Source organism: Delphinapterus leucas, chromosome 9, assembly GCF_059928025.1.
Source record: "Delphinapterus leucas isolate spDelLeu-1000000601 "Yukka" chromosome 9, BTC_Dleu_Yukka2, whole genome shotgun sequence".
NCBI lineage: Eukaryota > Metazoa > Chordata > Mammalia > Artiodactyla > Monodontidae > Delphinapterus > Delphinapterus leucas.
This window is the reverse complement of record NC_143137.1, coordinates 38,441,897-38,462,770: the sequence shown is the minus strand read 5'-3', so window position 1 is coordinate 38,462,770 and position 20,874 is coordinate 38,441,897. Positions and strand designations below refer to the sequence as shown.

Sequence of the window (20,874 nt, the reverse complement as noted above, 5' to 3'; positions counted from 1 at the left end):
TTTCCTTCTGACTACACTTCTTAATCTGTTACTCTGCTCCCACATTCTTATTTTTTCCCCCCTGCTTCTACTCACTACTGTATTCTTTGGATGTGAATTCCAACACCCCACCTGCCCCAAACCACCCACAGAAAAATGAGTGGCAACCAGGCAAGAGGAGAAAGTAAAATATTGATTCCAAATAGAGTCATGAATAGTAAGCATCCTGGAAGCTTTATTAAAAAACTTTTTTTTTCACGATGAATAGCCATTTCCCTGTTTTATCTTTTGGTTTTTCTTGGAGGTGATATATGAAAGTACTTGGAAAGACTTCTTGTTATAAAAGGAGAAGAAAAGGCCAAAATATAAACTAATCCCTGAAAGAATAGCACTGAGGTTGTACTGAAACAGATTACAATATCATTGTCCTGGTTTTATTTATGCATTTTTACAGGAAGGTGTAGAGGGAAAGCAGTAAAGTGGAGAGCCATTGCTTTATCCTTACTATTCTAACATGCTTCTCTCATTTATTTTTTATTTTTAAATTTAATTTAATTAAAAAAGTATAATTGACATATAATACTATTAGTTTCAGGGGCACAACCTAATGATTCAATTTGTATATATTGTGAAATGATCACCACAATAAATCTACTTAACGTTCATCACTATACATAGTTACAAAATTTTTTTTCTTCTAATGAGAACTTTTAAGCTCTATTCTTTAGCAACTTTCAAATATATAATACAGCATTATTAACTATAGTCACCATGCTGCACTTACAGCACCAGGACTTATTTATTTTATAACTGTCAGTTTGTCCCTTTTGACCACCTTCACCCATATCACCCACCCTTCACACCTTGCATCTGGCAACTACCAACTTGTTCTCTGTATCTATGAGTTTGTTTGTTAGATTCCACATAAGTGAGGTCATTTTCTCTTAATGTAGGCATTTATCGCTATAAACTTCCCTCGTAGCACTGCTTATGCTTCACCTCATAAGTTTTGATATGTTGTGTTTTCATTTTCACTTGTTTCAAGATATTTTTGAATTTGCCATTGATTTCATCTTTGACCCACTGGTTTCCAGGAGTGTGTTAATTTCCACATATTTGACCGTTGTCGTTGGAAAAGGTACTTCATATGATTTCAGTCTTTTAAAATTTTTTTTTTTTTTTTGCGGTACGCGGGCCTCTCACTGTTGTGGCCTCTCCCGTTGCGGAGCGCAGGCTCCGGACGCACAGGCTCAGCAGCCATGGCTCACAGGCCCAGCCACTCCGTGGCATATGGGATCCTCTCAGACTGGGGCACGAAACCGTGTTCCCTGCATCGGCAGGCGGACTCTCAACTACTGCGCCACCAGGGAAGCCCCAGTCTTTTAAAATTTGCTTATACTTGTTTTGAACCCAATATCTGATCTATCCTGGAGAATGTTCCGTATGTGCTTGAGAAGAATGTATATTCTGCTGCCCTTCGTTGAAATGTTCTGTATATATCTGTTAGGTACATTGGATGTAAAGTATAGTTTAAGTTCAATGTTTCCTCATTGGCTTTCTTTCTGGATGATCTATCCATTGATCAAAGTGGATACTGTAATATTGTTTATTAGTCCCTTCAGATCTGTTAGTTTGTTTAATATATTTATGTGCTCTGATGTTACGTGCATATTTATTTACAATTATTATATCCTTTTGATGAATTGACCATTTTATCACTATTAATGACCTTTTTTGTCTCTTGTTATAGTTTCCTACTTAATTAACTTAGTCGATTTTGTCTGATATAAGTATAGATAACCTCTGCTCTCTCTTTTGATTTCCATTTGCATGGAATGGCTTTTTTCCATATCTTCATTATGAGAGTGAATGTCATGGAGGCAGCATGTAGTTGGGTATATTTTTGTTTGTTTCTCTTTTTTTTTAACCATCCTATAATTGTATTTTTTTAACATCTTTATTGGAGTATAATTGCTTTAAAATGGGGTGTTAGTTTCTGCTTTATAACAAAGTGAATCAGTTATACATATACATATGTCCCCATATCTCTTACCTCTTGCACATCCCTCCCTCTCACCCTCCCTATGCCACCCCTCTAGGTGGGTGGTCACAAAGCATCGAGCTGATCTCCCTGTGCTATGCGGCTGCTTCCCACTAGCTATCTGTTTTACGTTTGGTAGTGTATATATATGTCCATGCCACTCTCTCAATTTGCCCCAGCTTATCCTTTCCCCAACCCGTATCCTCAAGACCATTCTCTAGTAGGTCTGCATCTTTATTCCCGACTTGCCCCTAGGATCTTCATGACCATTTTTTTTCAGATTCCATATATATGTGTTAGCATACAGTATTTGTTTTCCTCTTTATGACTCACTTCACTCTGTGTGACAGTATCTAGGCCCATCCACCTCACTACAAAAAACTCAGTTTTGTTCTTTTTCCTGGCTGAGTAATATTCCATTGTATATATGTGCCACATCTTCTTTATCCATTCATCTGTCGATGGACACTTAGGTTGCTTCCATGTCCTGGCTATTGTAAATAGAGCTGCAATGAACATTTAGGTACATGACCCTTTTTGAATTATGGTTTTCTCAGGGTATATGCCCAGTAGTGGGATGGCTGGGTCATAAGGTAGTTCTATTTTTAGTTTTTTAAGGAACCTCCATACTTTTCTCCATAGTGGCTGTATCAATTTACATTCCCACCAACAGGGCAAGAGGGTTCCCTTTTCTCCACACCCTCTCCAGCATTTATTGTTTCTAGATTTTTTGATGATGGCCATTCTGACTGGTGTCAGATGATGTCTCATTGTAGTTTTGATTTGCATTTCTCTAATGATTAATGATGTTGAGCATTCTTTCATGTGTTTGTTGGCAATCTGTATATCTTCTGTGGAGAAATGTCTATTTAGGTCTTCTGCCCATTTTTGGATTGGGTTGTTTGTTTTTTTAATGTTGAGCTGCATAAGCTGCTTGTAAATTTTGGAGATTAATCCTTTGTCAGTTATTTCATTTGCAAATATTTTCTCCAATTCTTAAGGTTGTCTTTTCTTCTTGTTTATGGTTTCCTTTACTGTGCAAAAGCTTCTAAGTTTCATTAGGTGCCATTTGTTTATTTTTGGTTTTATTTCCATTTCTCTAGGACCTGGGTCAAAAGGCATCTTGCTGTGATCTTTGTCAGAGAGTGTTCTGGCTATGTTTTCCTCTAACAGTTAGATGGTGTCTGGCCTTACATTTAGGTCTTTAATCCATTTTGAGTTTATTTTTGTGTATGGTGTTAGGGAGTGTTCTAATTTCATTCTTTTACATGTAGCTCTCCAGTTTTCCCAGCACCACTTATTGAAGAGGCTATCTTTTCTCCATTGTATATTCTTGAATCCTTTGTCAAAGACAGGGTGACCATATGTGCGTGGGTTTGTCTCTGGGCTTTCTATCCTGTTCCATTGATCTATATTTCTGTTTCTGTGCCAGTACCATACTGTCTAGATTACTGTAGCTTTGTAGTATAGTCTCAATTCAGGGAGCCTGATTCCTCCAGCTCCGTTTTTCTTTTTCAAGATTGCTTTGGCTTTTCGGGGTCTTTTGTGTTTCCATACAAATTGTGAAATTTTTTGTTCTACTTCTGTGGAAAATGACAGTGGTAGTTTGATAGGGATTGCACTGAATCTGTAGATTGCTTTGGGTAGTAGAGTCATTTTCACAATGTTGATTCTTCCAATCCAAGAACATGGTATATCTCTCCATCTATTTGTATCATCTTTAATTTCTTTCATCAGTGTCTTATAATTTTCTGCATACAGGTCTTTTGTCTCCTTAGGTAGGTTTATTCCTGGGTATTTTATTCTTTTTGTTGCAATGGTAAATGAGAGTGTCTTCTTAATTTCTCTTTCACATTTTTAATCATTAGTGTATAGGAATGCAAGAGATTTCTGTGCATTAATTTTGTATCCTGCTACTTTACCAGATTCATTGATTAGCTCTAGTAGTTTTCTGGTAGCTTCTTTAGGATTCTCTATGTATAGTATCATGTCATCTGCAAACAGTGACAGCTTTACTTCTTCTTTTCTGATTTGAATTCCTTTTATTTCTTTTTCTTCTCTGATTGCTGTGGCTAAAACTTCCAAAACAATGTTGAATAGTAGTGGTGAGAGTGGGCAACCTTGTCTTGTTTCTGATCTTAGTGGAAATGGTTTCAGCTTTTCACCATTGAGGACGATGCTGGCTATGGGTTTATCATATATGGCCTTTATTATGTTGAGGAAGGTTCCCTCTATGCCTATTTTCTGGAGGGTTATTATCATAAATAGGTGTTGAATTTTGTCAAAAGCTTTCTCTGCACCTATGAGATGAACCTATGGTTTTTCTCCTTCAATTTGTTAATATGGTGTATCAAGTTGATTGATTTGCATATATTGAAGAATCCTTGCATTCCTGGGATAAACTCCACTTGATCATAGTGTATGATCCTTTTAATGTGCTGTTGGATTCTGTTTGCTAGTATTTTGTTGAGGATTTTTGCATCTATGTTCATCATTGATATTGGCCTGTAGTTTCCTTTCTTTGTGACATCTTTCTCTGGTTTTGGTATCAGAGTGATGGTGGCCTAGTAGAATGAGTTGTGGAGTGTTCCTCCCTCTGCTACATTTTGGAAGAGTTTGGGAAGGATACATGTTAGCTCTTCTATAAATGTTGGATAGAATTTGCCTGTGAAGCCGTCTGGTCCTGAGCTTTTGTTTGTTGGAAGAGTTTTAATCACAGTTTCAATTTCAGTGCTTGTGATTGGTCTGTTCATATTTTCTATTTCTTCCTGCTTCAGTCTCGGAAGGTTGTGTATTTCTAAGAATTTGTCCATTTCTTCCAGGTTGTCCATTATATTGGCATACAGATGCTTGTAGTAATCTCTCATGGTCCTTTGTATTTCTGCAGTGTCAGTTTTTACTTCTCCTTTCTCATTTCTAATTCTGTTGATTTGACTCTTCTCCCTTTTTTTCTTGATGAGTCTGGCTAATGGTTTATCAATTTTGTTTATCTTCTGAAAGAACCAGCTTTTAGTTTTATTGATCTTTGCTATTGTTTCCTTCATTTCATTTATTTCTGATCTGATCTTTATGATTTCTTTCCTTCTGCTAACTTTGGGGGTTTTTGTTCTTCTTTCTCTAATTGCTTTAGGTGTAAGGTTAGGTTGTTTATTTGAGGTGTTTCTTGTTTCTAAAGGTAGGATTGTGTTTCTATAAACTTCCCTCTTAGAACTGCTTTTGCTGCATCCCATAGGTTTTGGGTCCTGGTGTTTTCATTGTCATTTGTTTCTAGGTATTTTTTGATTTCCTCTTTGATTTCTTAAGTGATCTCTTGGTTATTAAGTAGTGGGTTATTTAGCCTCCATGTGTTTGTATTTCTTACAGATTTTTTCCTGTAATTGATATCTAGTCTCATAGCATTGTTGTCGGAAAAGATACTTGATATGATTTCAGTTTTCCTAAATTAACCAAGGCTTGATTTGTGACCCAAGATATGATTTATCCTGGAGAATGTTCCATGAGCACTTGAGAAGAATGTGTATTGTGTTGTTTTTGGATGGACTGTCCTAAAAATGTCAATTAAGTCCATTTTGTTTAATGTATCATTTAAAGCTTGTGTTTCCTTATTTATTTTCATTTTGGATGATCTGTCCATTGGTGAAAGTGGGGTGTTAAAGTGCCCCCTCTATTATTGTGTTACTGTCCATTTCCCCTTTTATGGCTGTTAGTATTTGCCTTATGTATTGAGGTGCTCCTATGTTGGGTGCATAAATATTTATAATTTGTATATCTTCTTCTTGGATTGATCCCTTGATCATTATGTCATGTCTTTCTTTGACTCTTGTAATAGGCTTTATTTTAAAGCCAATTTTGTCTGATATGTATGAGAATTGCTACTCCAGCTTTCTTTTTTTTTTGTTTTTTTTTTGTGGTACACGGGCCTCTCACTGTTGTGGCCTCTTCCGTTGTGGAGCACAGGCTCCGGATGCACAGGCTCAGCGGCCAAGGCTCACAGGCCCAGCCGCTCCATGGCATGCGGGATCTTTTCAGACCGGGGCACGAACCCGTGTCCCCTGCATCGGCAGGCAGACTCTCAACCACTGTGCCACCGGGGAAGCCCCCCAGCTTTCTTTTGATTTCCATTTGTATGGAATATTTTTACCATCCCCTCACTTTCAATCTGTATGTGTCCCTTGGTCTGAAGTGGGTCTCTTGTAGATAGCATATATATGGGTCTTGTTTTTCGATCCATTCAGCCAATCTCTGTGTTTTGGTTGGAGCATTTAATCCATTTACATTTAAGGTAATTATCGATATGCATGTTCCTATTACCACTTTTTAAATTGTTTTGGGTATAGTATTGTAGGTCTTTTCCTTCTCTTGTGTTCCCTGCCTAGAGAAGTTCCTTTAGCATTTGTTGTAAAGCTGGTTTGGTGGTGATGAATTCTCTTAGCTTTTGCTTGTCTATAGAGATTTTAATTTCTCTGTCAAATCTGAATGAGATCCTTGCTGGGTAGAATAATCTTGGTTGTAGGTTTTTCTCCTTCATCACTTTAAATATGTCCTGACACTCCCTTCTGGCCTGCGGAGTTTCTGCTGAAAGATCAGCTGTTAACCTTATGGGGATTCCCTTATGTGTTATTTGTTGTTTTTCCCTTGTTGCTTTTAATATTTTTTCTTTGTATTTAATTTTTGATAGTTTGTTTAATATGTGTCTTGGCGTGTTTCTCCTTGGATTTATCCTGTATGGGACTCTGTGCTTCCTGGAGTTGATTATTTCCTTTCCCATATTAGGGAAGTTTTCAACTATAATCTTTTCAAATACTTTCTCAGTCCCTTTCTTTTTCTCTTCTTCTTCTGGGACCCCTATAATTCGAATGTTAGTGCATTTAATGTCATCCCAGAGGTCTCGGAGACCGTCCTCAATTCTTTTCATTCTTTTTTCTTTATTCTGCTCTGCAGTAGTGATTCCCACTATTTTGTCTTCCAGGTCACTTATCCATTCTTCTACCTCAGTTATTCTGCTATTGATTCCTTCTAGAGAATTTTTAATTTCATTTATTGTGTAGTTCATCTCTGTCTGTTTGCTCTTTAGTTCTTCTACGTCCTTGTTAAACGTTTCTTGTATTTTCTCCATTCTATTTCCAAGATTTTGTATCATCTTTACTATCATTATTCTGAATTCTTTTTCATGTAGACTGCCTATTTCTTCTTCATTTGTTAGGGCTGGTGGGTTTTTGCCTTGCTCCTTTATCTGCTGTGTGTTTCTCTGTCTTCTCATTTTGCGTAACTTACTGTGTTTGGGGTCTGCTTTTCGCAGGCTGCAGGTTCATAGTTCCCATTGTTTTTGGTTCAGTGGGCTGTGTAGGCTTTCTGGTGGAGGGGACCAGTGCCTGTGTTCTGGTGGATGAGTCTGGATCTTGTCTTTCTTTTGGGCAGTTCCATGTCTTGCGGTGTGTGTTTAGGTGTCTGTGGACTTATTATGATTTTAGGGAGCCTCTGTGCTAGTGGATGGGGTTTTGTTCCTGTCTTGCTAGTTGTTTGGCATAGGGTGTCCAGCACTGTATCTTGCTGGTTTTTGAGTAGAGCTGGTTCTTGGTGTTGAGATGGAGAACTCTGGGAGATTTTCGTCATTTGATGTTACATGAAGCTGGAAGGTCTCTTGTGCATAAGTGTCCTAAACTTGGCTCTCCAACCTCAGTGGCACATCCCTGACACCTGGCTGGAGCACCAAGAGCCTGTCCTCCGCATGGCTCAGAATAAAGGGAGGAAAGAAAGAAAGAAAGAAAGAAAGAAAGAAAGAAAGAAAGAAACAAAGAAGATAAAATAAAATAAAGTTATTAAAATAAAAAATAATTATTAAGTAAAAAATTTTTTTAAGTAATAAAGAAAAAAAAAACGGGCAGACAGAACCCTAGGACATATGGTAAAAGCAAAGCTATACAGACAAAATCACACACAGACGCATACACATACTCACAAAAAGAGAAAAAGGGGAAAAAATACATATATATATCATTGCTCCCAAAGTCCACCTCCTCAATTTGGGATGATTCGTTGTCTATTCAGGTATTCCACAGATGCAGGGTACATCGAGTTGATTATGGAGATTTAATCTGCTGCTCCTAAGGCTGCTGGGAGAGATTTCCCTTTCTTTTCTTTGTTCGCAGAGCTCCTGGGGTTCAGCTTTGGATTTGGCCGCGCCTCTGCATGTAGGTCGCCTGAGGCCATCTGTTCTTCGCTCAGAAAGGATGGGGTTAAAGAAGCAGCTGCTTCGGGGTTCTGGCTCACTCACGCCGGGGCGAGGGAGGGGTACGGATGAGGGGCAAGCCTGCGGTAGCAGAGGCCGGCATGACGTTGCACCAGCCTGAGGCGCGCCATGCTTTCTCTCGGGGAAGTTGTTACTGGATCACAGGACCCTGGCAGTGGCGGGCTGCACAGGCTCCTGGGAGGGGATGTGTGGTTAGTGACCTGTGGTTGCAAACAGGCTTCTTTGTGGTGGCAACAGCAGCCTTAGTGTCTCATGCCCGTCTCTGGGGTCTGTGCTGATAGCCGCAGCTCGCGCCTGTCTCCGAAGGTCCTTTAAGCGGCGCTCTTAATCCCCTCTCCTTGCGCACCAGGAAACAAAGAGGCAAGAAAAAGTCTCTTGCCTCTTCAGCAGCTCCAGACTTTTTCCCCCGACCCCCTCCGGCCAGCTGTGGCGCACTAGCCCCCTTCAGGCTGTGTTCATGCAGCCAACCCCAGTCCTCTCCCTGGGATCTGAGCTCCGAAGCTGGAGTCTCAGCTCCCAGCCCCGACCCGACCCTGTGGGTGAGCAGAGAAGCCTCTAGGGCTGGTGAGTGCTGGTCAGCACTGATCCTCTGTGCGGGAATCTCTCTGCCTTGCCCTCCGCACCTGTGTTGCTGCGCTCTCCTCCGTGGCTCTGAAGCTTCCCTCCTCCACCTCCCCAGCAGTCTCCGCCCGTGAAGGGGCTTCCTATTGTGTAGAAACCTTTCCTCCTTCACAGCTCCCTCCCTGAGGTGCAAGTCCCGCCCCTGTTTTTTGTCTCTGTTTTTTTTCTTTTGCCGTACCCGGGTACGTGGGGAGTTTCTTGCCTTTTGGGAAGTCTTAGGTCTTCTGCCAGCATTCAGTGGGTGTTCTGGAAGGTGATCGCGTCTTACTCTTCTGCCATCTTGAAGCTCTCCCCATTTGTTTCTTTTTTTAACAACTTTATTGCAGTATAATTGTTTTACAGAGTTGTGTTAGTTTCTGCTGTATAACAAAGTGAATCAGCTATATGTATATCCCCAAATCCCCTCCCTCTTGCATATACCTCCCACCCTCCTTATCCCACCCCTCTACATGGTCACAAAGCACTGAGCTGATCTCCCTGTGCCTTGCAGCTGCTTCCCAATAGCTATCTGTTTTACATTTGGTAGTGTATATATGTCAGTGCTACTCTCTCACTTCATCCCAGCTTACCTTTCCCTCTCCCCATGTCCTCAAGTCCATTCTCTATGTCTGTGCCTTTATTCCTGTCCTGGCCCTAGGTTCATCACAAATATATATATATTTTTAGATTATATACATATGTGTTAGCATAGGGTATTTGTTTTCTCTTTCTGACTTACTTTACTCTGTATGACAGACTCTATGTCCATCCACCTCACTACAAATAACTCAATTTCATTTCTTTTAATGGCTGAATAATATTCCATTGTATATATGTGCCACATCTTCTTTATCCATTCGTTTGCGATGGACACTTAGGCTGCTTCTATGTCCTGGCTATTATAAATAGTGCTGCAATGAACATTGTGATACATGACTCCTTTTGAATTATGGTTTTCTCAGGGAATATGCCCAGTAGTGGGATTTCTGGGTCGTATGGTAGTTCTATTTTGAGTTTTTTAAGGAGCCTCCATACAGTTCTCCATAGTGGCTGTATCAATTTACATTCCCACCAACAGTGCAAGAGGGTTCCCTTTCTCCACACCCTCTCCAGCATTTATTGTTTGTAGATTTTTTGATGATGGACATTCTGACTAGTGTGAGGTGATACCTCATTGTAGTTTTGATTTGTATTTCTCTAATTATCAGTGATGTTGAGCATTTTTTCATGTGTTTGTTGGCAATGTGTATATCTTCTTTGGACAAATGTCTATTTAGATCTTCTGCCCATTTTTGGATTGCATTGTTTGTTTTTTTGATATTGAGCTACATGAGCTGCTTGTAAATTTTAGAGATTAATCCTTGTCTGTTGGTTCGTTTACAAATATTTTCTCCCATTCTGAAGGTTGTCTTTTTGTCTTGTTTATGGTTTCCTTTGCTATGCAAAATCTTTGAAGTTTCATTAGGTCCCATTTGTTTATTTTTGTTTTTAGTTCCATTTCTCTAGGAGGTAGGTCAAAAAAGATCTTGCTGTGATTTATGTCATAGAATATTCCACCTTTGTTTTCCTCTAAGAGTTTTATAGTAAATGGCCTTACATTTAGGTCTTTAATCCATTTTGAGTTTATTTTTGTGTGTGGTGTTAGGGAGTGTTCTAATTTCATTCTTTTACATGCAGCTGTCCAGTTTTCCCAGCACCACTTATTGAAGAGGCTGTCTTTTCTCCATTGTATATTTTTGCCTCCTTTTTCAAAGATAAGACAACCATATGTGCGTGGGTTTATATTTGGGGTTTCTGTCCTGTTCCATTGATCTATATTTCTGTTTTTGTGCCAGTACTATACTGCCTTGATTACTGTAGATTTTTAGTATAGTCTGAAGTCAGGGAGCCTGATTCCTCCAGCTCTGTTTTTCTTTCTCAAGATGGCTTTGGCTATTCGGGGTCTTTTGTTTTTCCATAGAAATTGTGATTTTTTTTGTTGTAATTCTGTGAAAAATGACATTGGTAGTTTGATAGGGATTGCATTGAATCTGTACATTGCTTTGGGTAGTATAGTCATTTTCACAATGTTGATTCTTCCAATCCAAGAATGTGGTATATCTCTCCATCTGTTGCTATCATCTTTAATTTCGATCATCAGTGTCTTATGGTTTTCTGCATACAGGTTTTATGTCTCCTTAGGTAGGTTTATTCCCAGGTATTTTATTCTTTTTGTTGCAACGGGAAATGGGAGTGTTTTCGTAATTTCTCTTTCAGATTTTTCATCATCTGTGTATAGGAATGGAAGAGATTTCTGGGCATTAATTATGTATCCTGCTACTCTACCTAATTCATTGATTAGCCCTCATGGTTTTCTGGTGGCATCTTTAGGATTCTCTATGTATAGTATCATGTCATCTGCAAACAGTGACACTTTTACTTCTTCTTTTCCAGTTTGGATTCCTTTTATTTCTTTTTTTTTTCTGATTGCTGTGGCTAAAGCTTCCAAAATTATGTTGGATAATAGTGGTGAGTGGACAACCTTGTCTTATTCCTGAACTTAGAGGAAATGGTTTCAGATTTTCACCATTGAGAATGATGTTGGCTGTGGGTTTGTCATATATGGCCTTTATTATGTTGAGATAAGTTCACTCTATGCCTACTTTCTGGAGAGTTGTTATCATAAATGGGTGTTGAATTTTGTCAAAACCTTTTCCTGCATCTATTGAGATGATCATACGGTTTTTCTCCTTCAAGTTGTTAATATGGTTTATCACATTGATTGATTTGCGTATATTGAAGAATCCTTGCATTCCTGGGATAAACCCGACTTGATCATGGTGTATGATCCTTTTAATGTGCTGTTGGATTCTGTTTGCTAGTATTTTGTTGAGGATATTTGCATCTAGGTTCATCAGAGATATTGGCCTGTAGTTTTCTTTTTTTGTGATATCTCTTTCTGAATTTGGTATCAGGGTGATGGTGGCCTCGTAGAATGAGTTGCAGAGTGTTCTAATCTCTGCTATATTTTGTAAGAATTTGAGAAGGGTAGGTGTTAGCTCTTCCCTAAATGGCTGATAGAATTCGCCTGTGAAGCCATCTGGTCCTGGGCTTTTGTTTGTTGGAAGATTTTTAATCACACTCTCAATTTCAGTGCTGTGATTGGTCTGTTTATATTTTCTATTTCTTACTGGTTCAATGTCAGAAGGTTGTGCTTTTCTAAGAATTTGTCCATTTCTTCCAGGTTTTCCATTTTATTGGCATACAATTGCTTGTAGTAGTCTCTCATGATCCTTTGTATTTCTGCACTGTCAGTTGTTACTTCTCGTCTTTCATTTCTAATTCTGTTGATTTGAGTCTTCTCCCGTTTTTTCTTGATGAGTCTGGCTAATGATTTATCAGTTTTGTTTATCTTCTCAAAGAACCAGCTTTTAGTTTTATTGATCTTTGCTATAGTTTCCTTCATTTCTTTTTCACTTATTTCTGATCTTATCTTTATGATTTCTTTCCTTCTGCTAACTTTGGGTTTTTTTGTTCTTCTTTCTCTAATTGCTTTAGGTGTAAGGTTAGGTTGTTTATTTGAGATGTTTCTTGTTTCTTGAGGTAGGATTGTATTGCTATAATCTTCCCTCTTAGAACTGCTTTTGCTGCATCCCATAGTTTTTGGGTCATCGTGTTTTCACTGTCATTTGTTTCTAGGTATTTTTTGATTTCTTCAGTGATCTCTTGTTTATTTAGTAATGTACTGTTTAGCCTCCATGTGTTTGTATTTTTTACAGTTTTTTTCCTGTAATTGATATCTAGTCTCATAGCATTGTAGTTGGAAAAGTTACCTCATATGATTTCAGTTTTATTAAATTTACCAAGGCTTGAATTGTGACCCAAGATATGATCTATCCTGGAGAATGTTCCATGAGCACTTGACTAGAATGTGTATTCTGTTGTTTTTGGATGGAATGTCCTATAAATATCAATTAAGTTTATCCTGTTTAATGTGTCATTTAAAGCTTGTGTTTCCTTATTTATTTTCATTTTGGAAGATCTGTCCATTGGTGAAAGTGGGTGTTAAAATCCGCTACTCTTATTATTGTATTTGCTTTCGATTTCCCCTTTTATGGATGTTAGCATTTGCCTTATGTATTGCAGTGCTCCTACGTTGGGTACATAAATATTTACAATTGTTATGTCTTCTTCTTGGACTGATCTCTAGATCATTATATACTGTCCTTCGTCTTTCTTAATAGTCTTTATTTTAAAGTCTATTTTGTCTGATATGAGAATTGCTACTCCAGCTTTCTTTTGATTTCCATTTGCATGGAATATCTTTATCCATCCCCTCACTTTCAGTCTGTATGTGTCCCTAGGTCTAAAGTGGGTCTCTTGTAGACAGCCTATAGATGGGTCTTGTTTTTGTATCCATTCAGCCAGTCTGTGTCTTTTGTTTTGAACATTTAATCCATTTACATTTAAGGTCATTATTGATATGTATGTTCCTATTACCATTTTCTTAATTGTTCTGGGTTTATTTTTGTAGGTCTTTTCCTTCTCTTGTGTTTCCTGCCTAGAGAAGTTCGTTTAGCATTTGCTGTAAAGCTGGTTTGATAGTGCTGAATTCTCTTAAGTTTTGCTTATCTGTAAAGGTTTTAATTTCTCCATCAAATCTGAATGAGATCCTTGCTGGGTAGGGTAATCTTTTTTGTAGGGTTTTCCCTTTCATCACTTTATATATGTTCTGCCACTCCCTTCTGGCTTGCAGAGTTTCTGCTGAGAAATCAGCTGTTCACCTCATGGGGATTTCCTTATATGTTATTTGTTGCTCTTCCCTTGCTACTTTTAATATTTTTTCTTTGTATTTAATTTTCATAGTTTGATTAATATGTGTCTCAGTGTGTTCCTCTTTGGGTTTATCCTTTATGGTACTCTCTGTGCTTCCTGGAGTGGATTGACTATATCCTTTCCCATGTTAGGGAAGTTTTCAACTATAATGTGTTCAAATATTTTCTCAGACCCTTTCTTTTTCTGTTCTTCTTCTGGGATCCCTATAATTTGAATGTTGGTGTGTTTAATGTAGTCCCAGTGGTATCTGAGACTGTCCTTAATTCTTTTCATTCTTTTTTCTTTATTCTGCTCTGTGGTAGTTATTTCCACAATTTTTATCTTCCAGGTCACTTATCTGTTCTTCTGCCTCAGTTATTCTGCTATTGATTCCTTCTAGAGTCTTTTTAATTTCAGTAATTGTGTTGTTCATCACTGTTTGTTTTCTCTTTAATTCTTCTAGATTCTTGTTAAACATTTCTTGTATTTTCTCCATTCTGTTTCCAAGATTTTGGATCATCTTTACTGTCATTACTCTGAATTCTTTTTCAGGTATATTGCCTATTTTGTCTTCATTTATTTGGCATTGTAGGTTTTTACCTTTCTCCTTCAATTGTAACGTCGTTTTTTGTTGTTTCTTTTTTTTTTTTTTTTTTTTTTTAATGGGTGGTGCTGGATTCCTGTCTTACTCGTTGTTTGGCCTGAGGGGTCCAGCCCTGACATTTGCAGGCAGTTGGATACAGCTGGGTCTTGGTGCTGAGATGAGGACTTCTGGGGGCCCTCACTCCAGTTGACATTCCCTGGTGTCTGAGGTTCTCTGTTAGCCCAGCAGTTTGGACTTGGAGCTCCCACCACAGGAGCTTGGGCCCTACCTCCCCTCTGGGAACCAAGGTCCTGCAAGCTTTGCTTTGCGGTTAAAAAAAAAAAAAAAGGAGGAAAGAAAATAAAATGGAGCAGTACAATATCGAAGAATAAAAAACAAAATAAAATTGGAAAGATAAAAAATATATTAGGAAAAATAAAACTGTAATTGGAAAAAATGCAACAAAGTAAAATAAAACCACAACCAAAAAAGGAAAAAAACAGGAAAGAGGGAACAAGCCAAAAGGAGAGATTGCTAACAAAGTATAAAGAATAAAATAAAATTAGAAAAATAAAAGATTAATTAGGAAAAATAAAAATATAAAAGTATCAACAACAATGAATCAAGAAGGTAAAACAGAACCCCAATCTGAAAGAGGAAAAAGGAAAAGAAAAAGAAAAAAAAAGAAAACCTTGGCTATGGGGCCGGAGTTTAGGTGGGGGTGGAACTTAGGCAGGGGTGGGGTTTATGGTGGTGTGGGACCTAGGCGGGTGGGGTGGTGACATTGGAGTGTGGTGCGGGGCCTTTTCTTAGGACCTGCACAGAATGGGAGAGGCAGCACATGGAAAGGAGGGCCTCTGGAGTGTGGGGTTCCAGAGTTTGGAGGTAGGACAATGAGTGACGGTGTGTGGGTGGGGTTTAGGCCCAGCGTGTTGGAGGGAGTCTCCGAATGTAGAGGTAGGGCTCTGGGTGGGGATGTAGGGGAGGTGCTTGGGCTCTAAGCTGCAGGAGGGAGGCTCTGAGGGCAGAGGATTAGGCCCGGGAGCCCAACAGGCTTCCCTGTGCCTAAGTGGACAGGGAAAGCACTGGCCCTGTTCCCTTCTGTTCCTTTGCACCCCTCCCCCACTGTATCCCCCAGGGTCTTCCCCATCGCCGCTGGACCCCTAACCGTGGGCGGGTCCCTCTGAGTGTGGGAACTCCTTCCCTCCCGCAGTCATTCCTCAGGGGTCCTGGTCCCAGAGGTCCAGCCTTTACTTTTGCTCCCCCTTCCATCCCTCCCACTCCCTCAGGACCCGAGTGGGTGGAGGGGGCCTAGATGGGCAGAGGATCAGGCCTGGGATCTCTACAGGTTCCTGGGAGTCCAAGTGGGCAGGAGAAACCTGGCCATGCTCCCTTTTGATCCTCTGCCCTCCCAATGACTCCCCAATTTCCCCCTTCGGGTGTGGGGTCCCTTACCTTCCCCCAGCTGCCCCTCAGGGATGCCAGTCCCATCCCACCTCCACTTCTCCTCCCCCTTCACTCCCCCCATGCCCTTCGTCCTACCCCATCGCTGGGGGTTCCTCCTGTCCCCTTAGGTGTCCATGGTCCCCCACCGGTGCCTGGTAGGTGCCATTGTTGTGAGGAGACGCAAATTCCACGTCCTCCTAGTATGCCGTCTTGACTCAGCCTTTTCTTCTCTCATTTTTAAAATGTTGAAAACTTTCAAACCTGTAGAAAAATTGGAAGAACAATGCAATGGGTCTGTATATGCTCCTCATTTATATTCAAGAATTTAAACATTTTTGTAGAATACTTTAACCTGATATATTTCCACATATATTTCCTAAAAATAATTACATCCTCCTACATAGCCAGAATATGTCTATCACCATTGTCATTATATTGATGGTTGTGGGAGTGGGTGTAGAATTAGTCTCATTTTTCTATTCTACAAAAAAGATACCTCACTAAAGAAATAAGTAGTGCTTGGTGCTTTACATTTAATTAAAATAAAAAATATAATAGGAAATTCAGGTTTCTTCACTCAATGAATATTTTGGAGTGATCTTTTCTCTGGACATAAGATTTGAGAAGATTTTTCCAGGTGATTTTGGTTGCGCAGGCTCAGCGGCCATGGCTCACGGGCCCAGCCGCTCCACGGCATGTGGGATCTTCCCAGACCGGGGCACGAACCCGCATCCCCTGCATCAGCAGGTGGACTCTTAACCACTGCACCACCAGGGAAGCCCTTCTAGGTGATTTTGATACTCATATTTAGTTTTGAAAAGTGAAAACTGTATTTTCCTCTTCATTTATTTCCAGCTTCATTAAGGTATGATTGACAAATAAAAATTGTATATATTTAAGGTGCACAATGTGATGATTTGATATACATTGTGAAATGATTACCATAATTAAGCTAAAAACATGTAGGACTACATCAAACTAAAAAGTTTCTGGGGCTTCCCTGGTGGCGCAGTGGTTAAGAGTCCGCCTGCTGATGCAGTGGACGCGGGTTCGTGCCGCGGTCTGGGAAGATCCCACATGCCACGGAGCGGCTGGGCCCGTGAGCCATGGCCTCTGAGCCTGCGTTTCCGGAGCCTGTGCTCCACAACAGGAGAGGCCACAGCAGTGAGAGGCCTGCGTACCTCAAAAAAAAAAAAACAAAAAGTTTCTGCAGAGCAAAGGAAGCAATCAACAAAATGAAAAAGTAATCAGTGGAATGGGAGAAAATACTTGCAATGCAGTATTTTTCTAGTTGTGATTCTCAGATGGCTACAGGGCTCACAGCAGCCTGGGCAGAAAGCTTTTTCTCTCCAAGGCTCAGGGATCGTCAATAGAATGATCATAGACAGAAGAGGTTGAAAGATCCCTAGAGGATGCTAATAGTTAGAAGTTGACAAGGTGAGAAGGAACCTACCAAGGCTACTGAGTAGGAATTGTTAGTGAACTATAGGGATACCAAGAGATAGTCAATCCCCAGGAGGCAAGTGAATAAAATATATAAGGGTGGGAGTGGAAAGCAATATCAAATGTTGTTGAAAGGTCAAGTTAAATGAAGGCTGTGAATTGTCTTTGGCATATTGGAGGTCTCCGGTGACCTTAATACAAAAAGTTCTAGTTGAGTGGTAGGGGTCAAAGCTTGAATGGATTTGGTTTCAAAGGGAATCAGAAAGGAAGAAATAGAGACAGAGGGTGTGGACAACTCTTTTGAGGAGTTGTTTTATAAAGAGAGTGAGTAGAGTACAAGGGGGCATGTGTCAAGGGAAAGAGTTGTCAGGTGGGAGAAATTACAGCATATTTATATGCTGATGGGAATGCTGCGGAGAAAGGAAAAATTGGTAATGTAGAGAGGGGGGGTCGATTACTAGAGTAATTTCCTTGACTAGGTAGAAGGGCTTGGATCTAATACAAAGTGGACAAAAGAGAATTCTTATAGATACATTTTTAAAGTAATTTGTACTGTAGTCTGAATATATTTTCAGATTTATCTTCCTAGTCATGGATTCAATTTTCTGAAATGGAAAGCTGCATTTTAATTAGTTTATCAGACAGTCAGGAAGCAGAATACATGGATACAGGTACACATAGGCTGTCAGACATGGTTATGGCAGACTGATGAAGTCCTCTTCTTATTCCTTATATATTCTCATTAAATTGGAAGCAAAATCATTAGTTCAGGGAGAGCATTAGGAGAAGGTGTAAAAGTGGAGAGGGTATGAAGTAATCTTCGAAGAAGGTGAATAGATGAATTAGATAAATATACTGGGAGAGGGATAGAGACATGCTTGTGGTTTTGAGTCTGGGCAGCATTTTCATCTATGACATCGCCCAGAGAGAGTAAAGCTCTTTATAAAGACCACAGAAGCTGCAACAATATGAGAAAATTGGTGAGAAGTATTTTGTTCTTTCAAAAAGGAGGAATGGGGTTCAAAAAGGATGACCTGAGGGGAAAATATGTATGCTTAGGGCTCCTAGGGCTCCCATTCTCCTTGAAGAAGTAATGTTTCACCCAAAATAGAGGATATATGTTTTGTGAGAAGACTGAAAAGAGTAGAACTAGAGGTCTGCATTGGAGAATGTCAGTGGGACCTCACTTCTTGTCAGCCCTTGGATGCTATGTTCGGATATGAAACCTCTTATTAGGGTCCTCAGGTTCTTTGTATGTACTCCCATCTCTCTAGTGGGTGGATCTGGACTCTTTGCAGCTGAGGATTGGATACCACCCTGTTAGTAGGGCTGATTAAAGACTTGCTAATCTTGTGATTTAAAGTATATAAAGTAATGAAAAACTTACTGTACCTTCAGCTTAAATGTCAATAAGATCAAACTAATGTAAAAGCCCAAATTGAATCTCTGTCATCGTGTAAACTATTTAACATAACAAATTCCTCCTGAATTTGATATATTTTCCCAGGTGAATTTGATACCCTTCCCATTTTGCCCTGCCAGGTGAAAGTTTCCATTCTATAATCTTTCCAACTCTCAATATACTAGAATGGTTCATAATGTTGTCTTTCCTATTTGAAGATCAAAAATTAAGTAATCAGCTGATTTTGAGACTGAAATGCATATGAAATTTGTTATCAAATTTTGGAGATAGAGACCTTAACCTTTGAAAGAGAGGCATGATAGTCTTGACTCAAAGAAGAGCTAACTCAGAGACAGTCCTTTAAGCTATACTAGGAATCCTTCACTATAGGGATCTCTATTAATTAACCTATGTTAGTTAAGGGAGACGTGGTTGTGTTAACAGACTTCAACATCTCAATGACTTTACAGAATAGAAGTGTGTTTCTTGCTCACTTAATAGTCCAGGGAAAATGTTTCAGTTGTGTTGGCCTTTTTTCAGATAGTTACTCAGGGACCCAGACATTTTCCATCATGTGCTTCTGTTACCCTTAAGGTCTTATAATCATAAACCTCCCACGGGAAGACATGGGAAGAGGCCGGAGGAGCCCATGAAAGGATTTATGTGCCAGATACATTCATCATTTTTAATCATAATCTGAGTTGGCAAGAACTCAGAAACATGGTCATAACTAACTGCAGGGGAACCTGGAGAACATAACTTAGTGGTATTTCTAGGAAAAAGAGGTAAATGATTTTGGTGAACTGCTTAAAGCCTCTGCCATACTAACGAAGGAAAGAGTGACTGTGGCAAAATAAGGACATTGCTGAGGATTTTGTTTATTGGAAGTCGGTTATAAGAGAGATGCTCGAGAGATTTCTGACTTTTAAAATATAAATTTTTAAGAGCTTTATTCTCATGTGTTTAAGAAGGAAAACTGGTAGTGTAGGAAGGCAGCTCTTGGTGAGAAATTTATAGTTTGGATCACTTTCACTTCTTAAATTTAGCAGGAGAGGAGAGAATTTAAAAGATAACAAGAAATCAAAACCCAAATTGGAGAAATGGGTGTCTCCAAATTTTTTTTTAATTGAGGTATAATTGATATATAGCATTATATTGGTATCAGGTATGCAACATGATGACTCAATATTTCCATGTATTATGAAATGATCAACACAATAAGTTAACATCCACCACCATACATAGTTATAATTTTTTTCTTGTGATAAGAACTTTTAAGATCTATTCTCTGAAACAACTTTTATATATGCCATACAGTATCATTAGCTGTAGTCACCATGCTGTACATTGCATCTCCATGACTTATAACTGAAAGTTTGTACTTTTGACACCCTGTATCCATTTCATACCTCACCACTGCCCGCCTGCCCCCACCTCTGGCAACCGCCAATCTGTTCTCTGAATCTATGAGCTTGTTTTTTCCTTTTTTTCTGTCTTTTTTTTTTCTTGGTTTTCACATATAAGTGAAATCATACAATATTTGTCTTTTTCTGTCTGAATTATTTCACTTAGTATAAGGTCCTCAAGGTTTATGTTGCCATAAATGACAAGATTTCCTTTTTTAAAATGGTTGAATAACATTCCATCGGATATATATATACCACATTTTCTCTATCTATTCATCTGTTAGTGGATGCTTAGGTTGTATCCAAGTCTTGGCTATTGTAATAATACTGCAATAAAAATAGGGGTGCCTATATCTTTTTGAGTTAGTATTTTTGTTTCCTTCAGATTAAATACCCAGAAGCGGAACTGCTGGATCATATGGTAGTTGTAATTTTCTGAGGAATGTACATATTGTTTTCCATAGCGGCTGCACCAATTTACATTCCCACCAACAGTGCATAAGAGTTCCCTTTTTTCTGCATCCTTGCCAACATTTATTTCTTTTCTTTTTGGTAGACATTTTAACTGGTGGTAGGTGATATCTCATTGTGGTTTTGATTTTCATTTCCCTGATGATTGTGATGTTGAGCCCCTTTATATGTGCTTGTACCTGTTGTTCATCCGTATGTCTTCTTTGGAAAAATGTCTATTCAGAGCCTTTGCCCATTTTTTAATTGGATTTTTTTGCTGTTGAGTTTTTTAAAAAATATATTCTGGATATTAAGCCCTTATCAGGTATATGATTTGCAAATATTTTCTCCCATTCGGTAGGTTGACTTTCTCTTTTGTTGATGGTTTCCTTTGCTGTGCAGATCTTTTAGTTTGATGTAGTCCCACTTGTTTATTTTTGCTTTGGTTGCCTTTGCTTTTGGTGTCAAATCCAAAAAATC

The 20,874-nt window shown here is 39.1% G+C and overlaps 1 protein-coding gene across 2 annotated transcripts in view; it reads right to left on the bottom strand.

Moving 5' to 3' along the window:
• Positions 1-1,169: 1,169 nt before the first annotated feature.
• Positions 1,170-20,874, bottom strand: part of IMMP2L (inner mitochondrial membrane peptidase subunit 2) — a 935,747-nt gene continuing 916,042 nt past the window's right edge. For both annotated transcript variants that reach the window (XM_022583030.2, XM_089917009.1), the window contains exon 8: positions 1,170-15,954. The gene's annotated coding sequence lies outside the window, so the exon portion shown is untranslated. The remainder of the gene's footprint in view (positions 15,955-20,874) is intronic.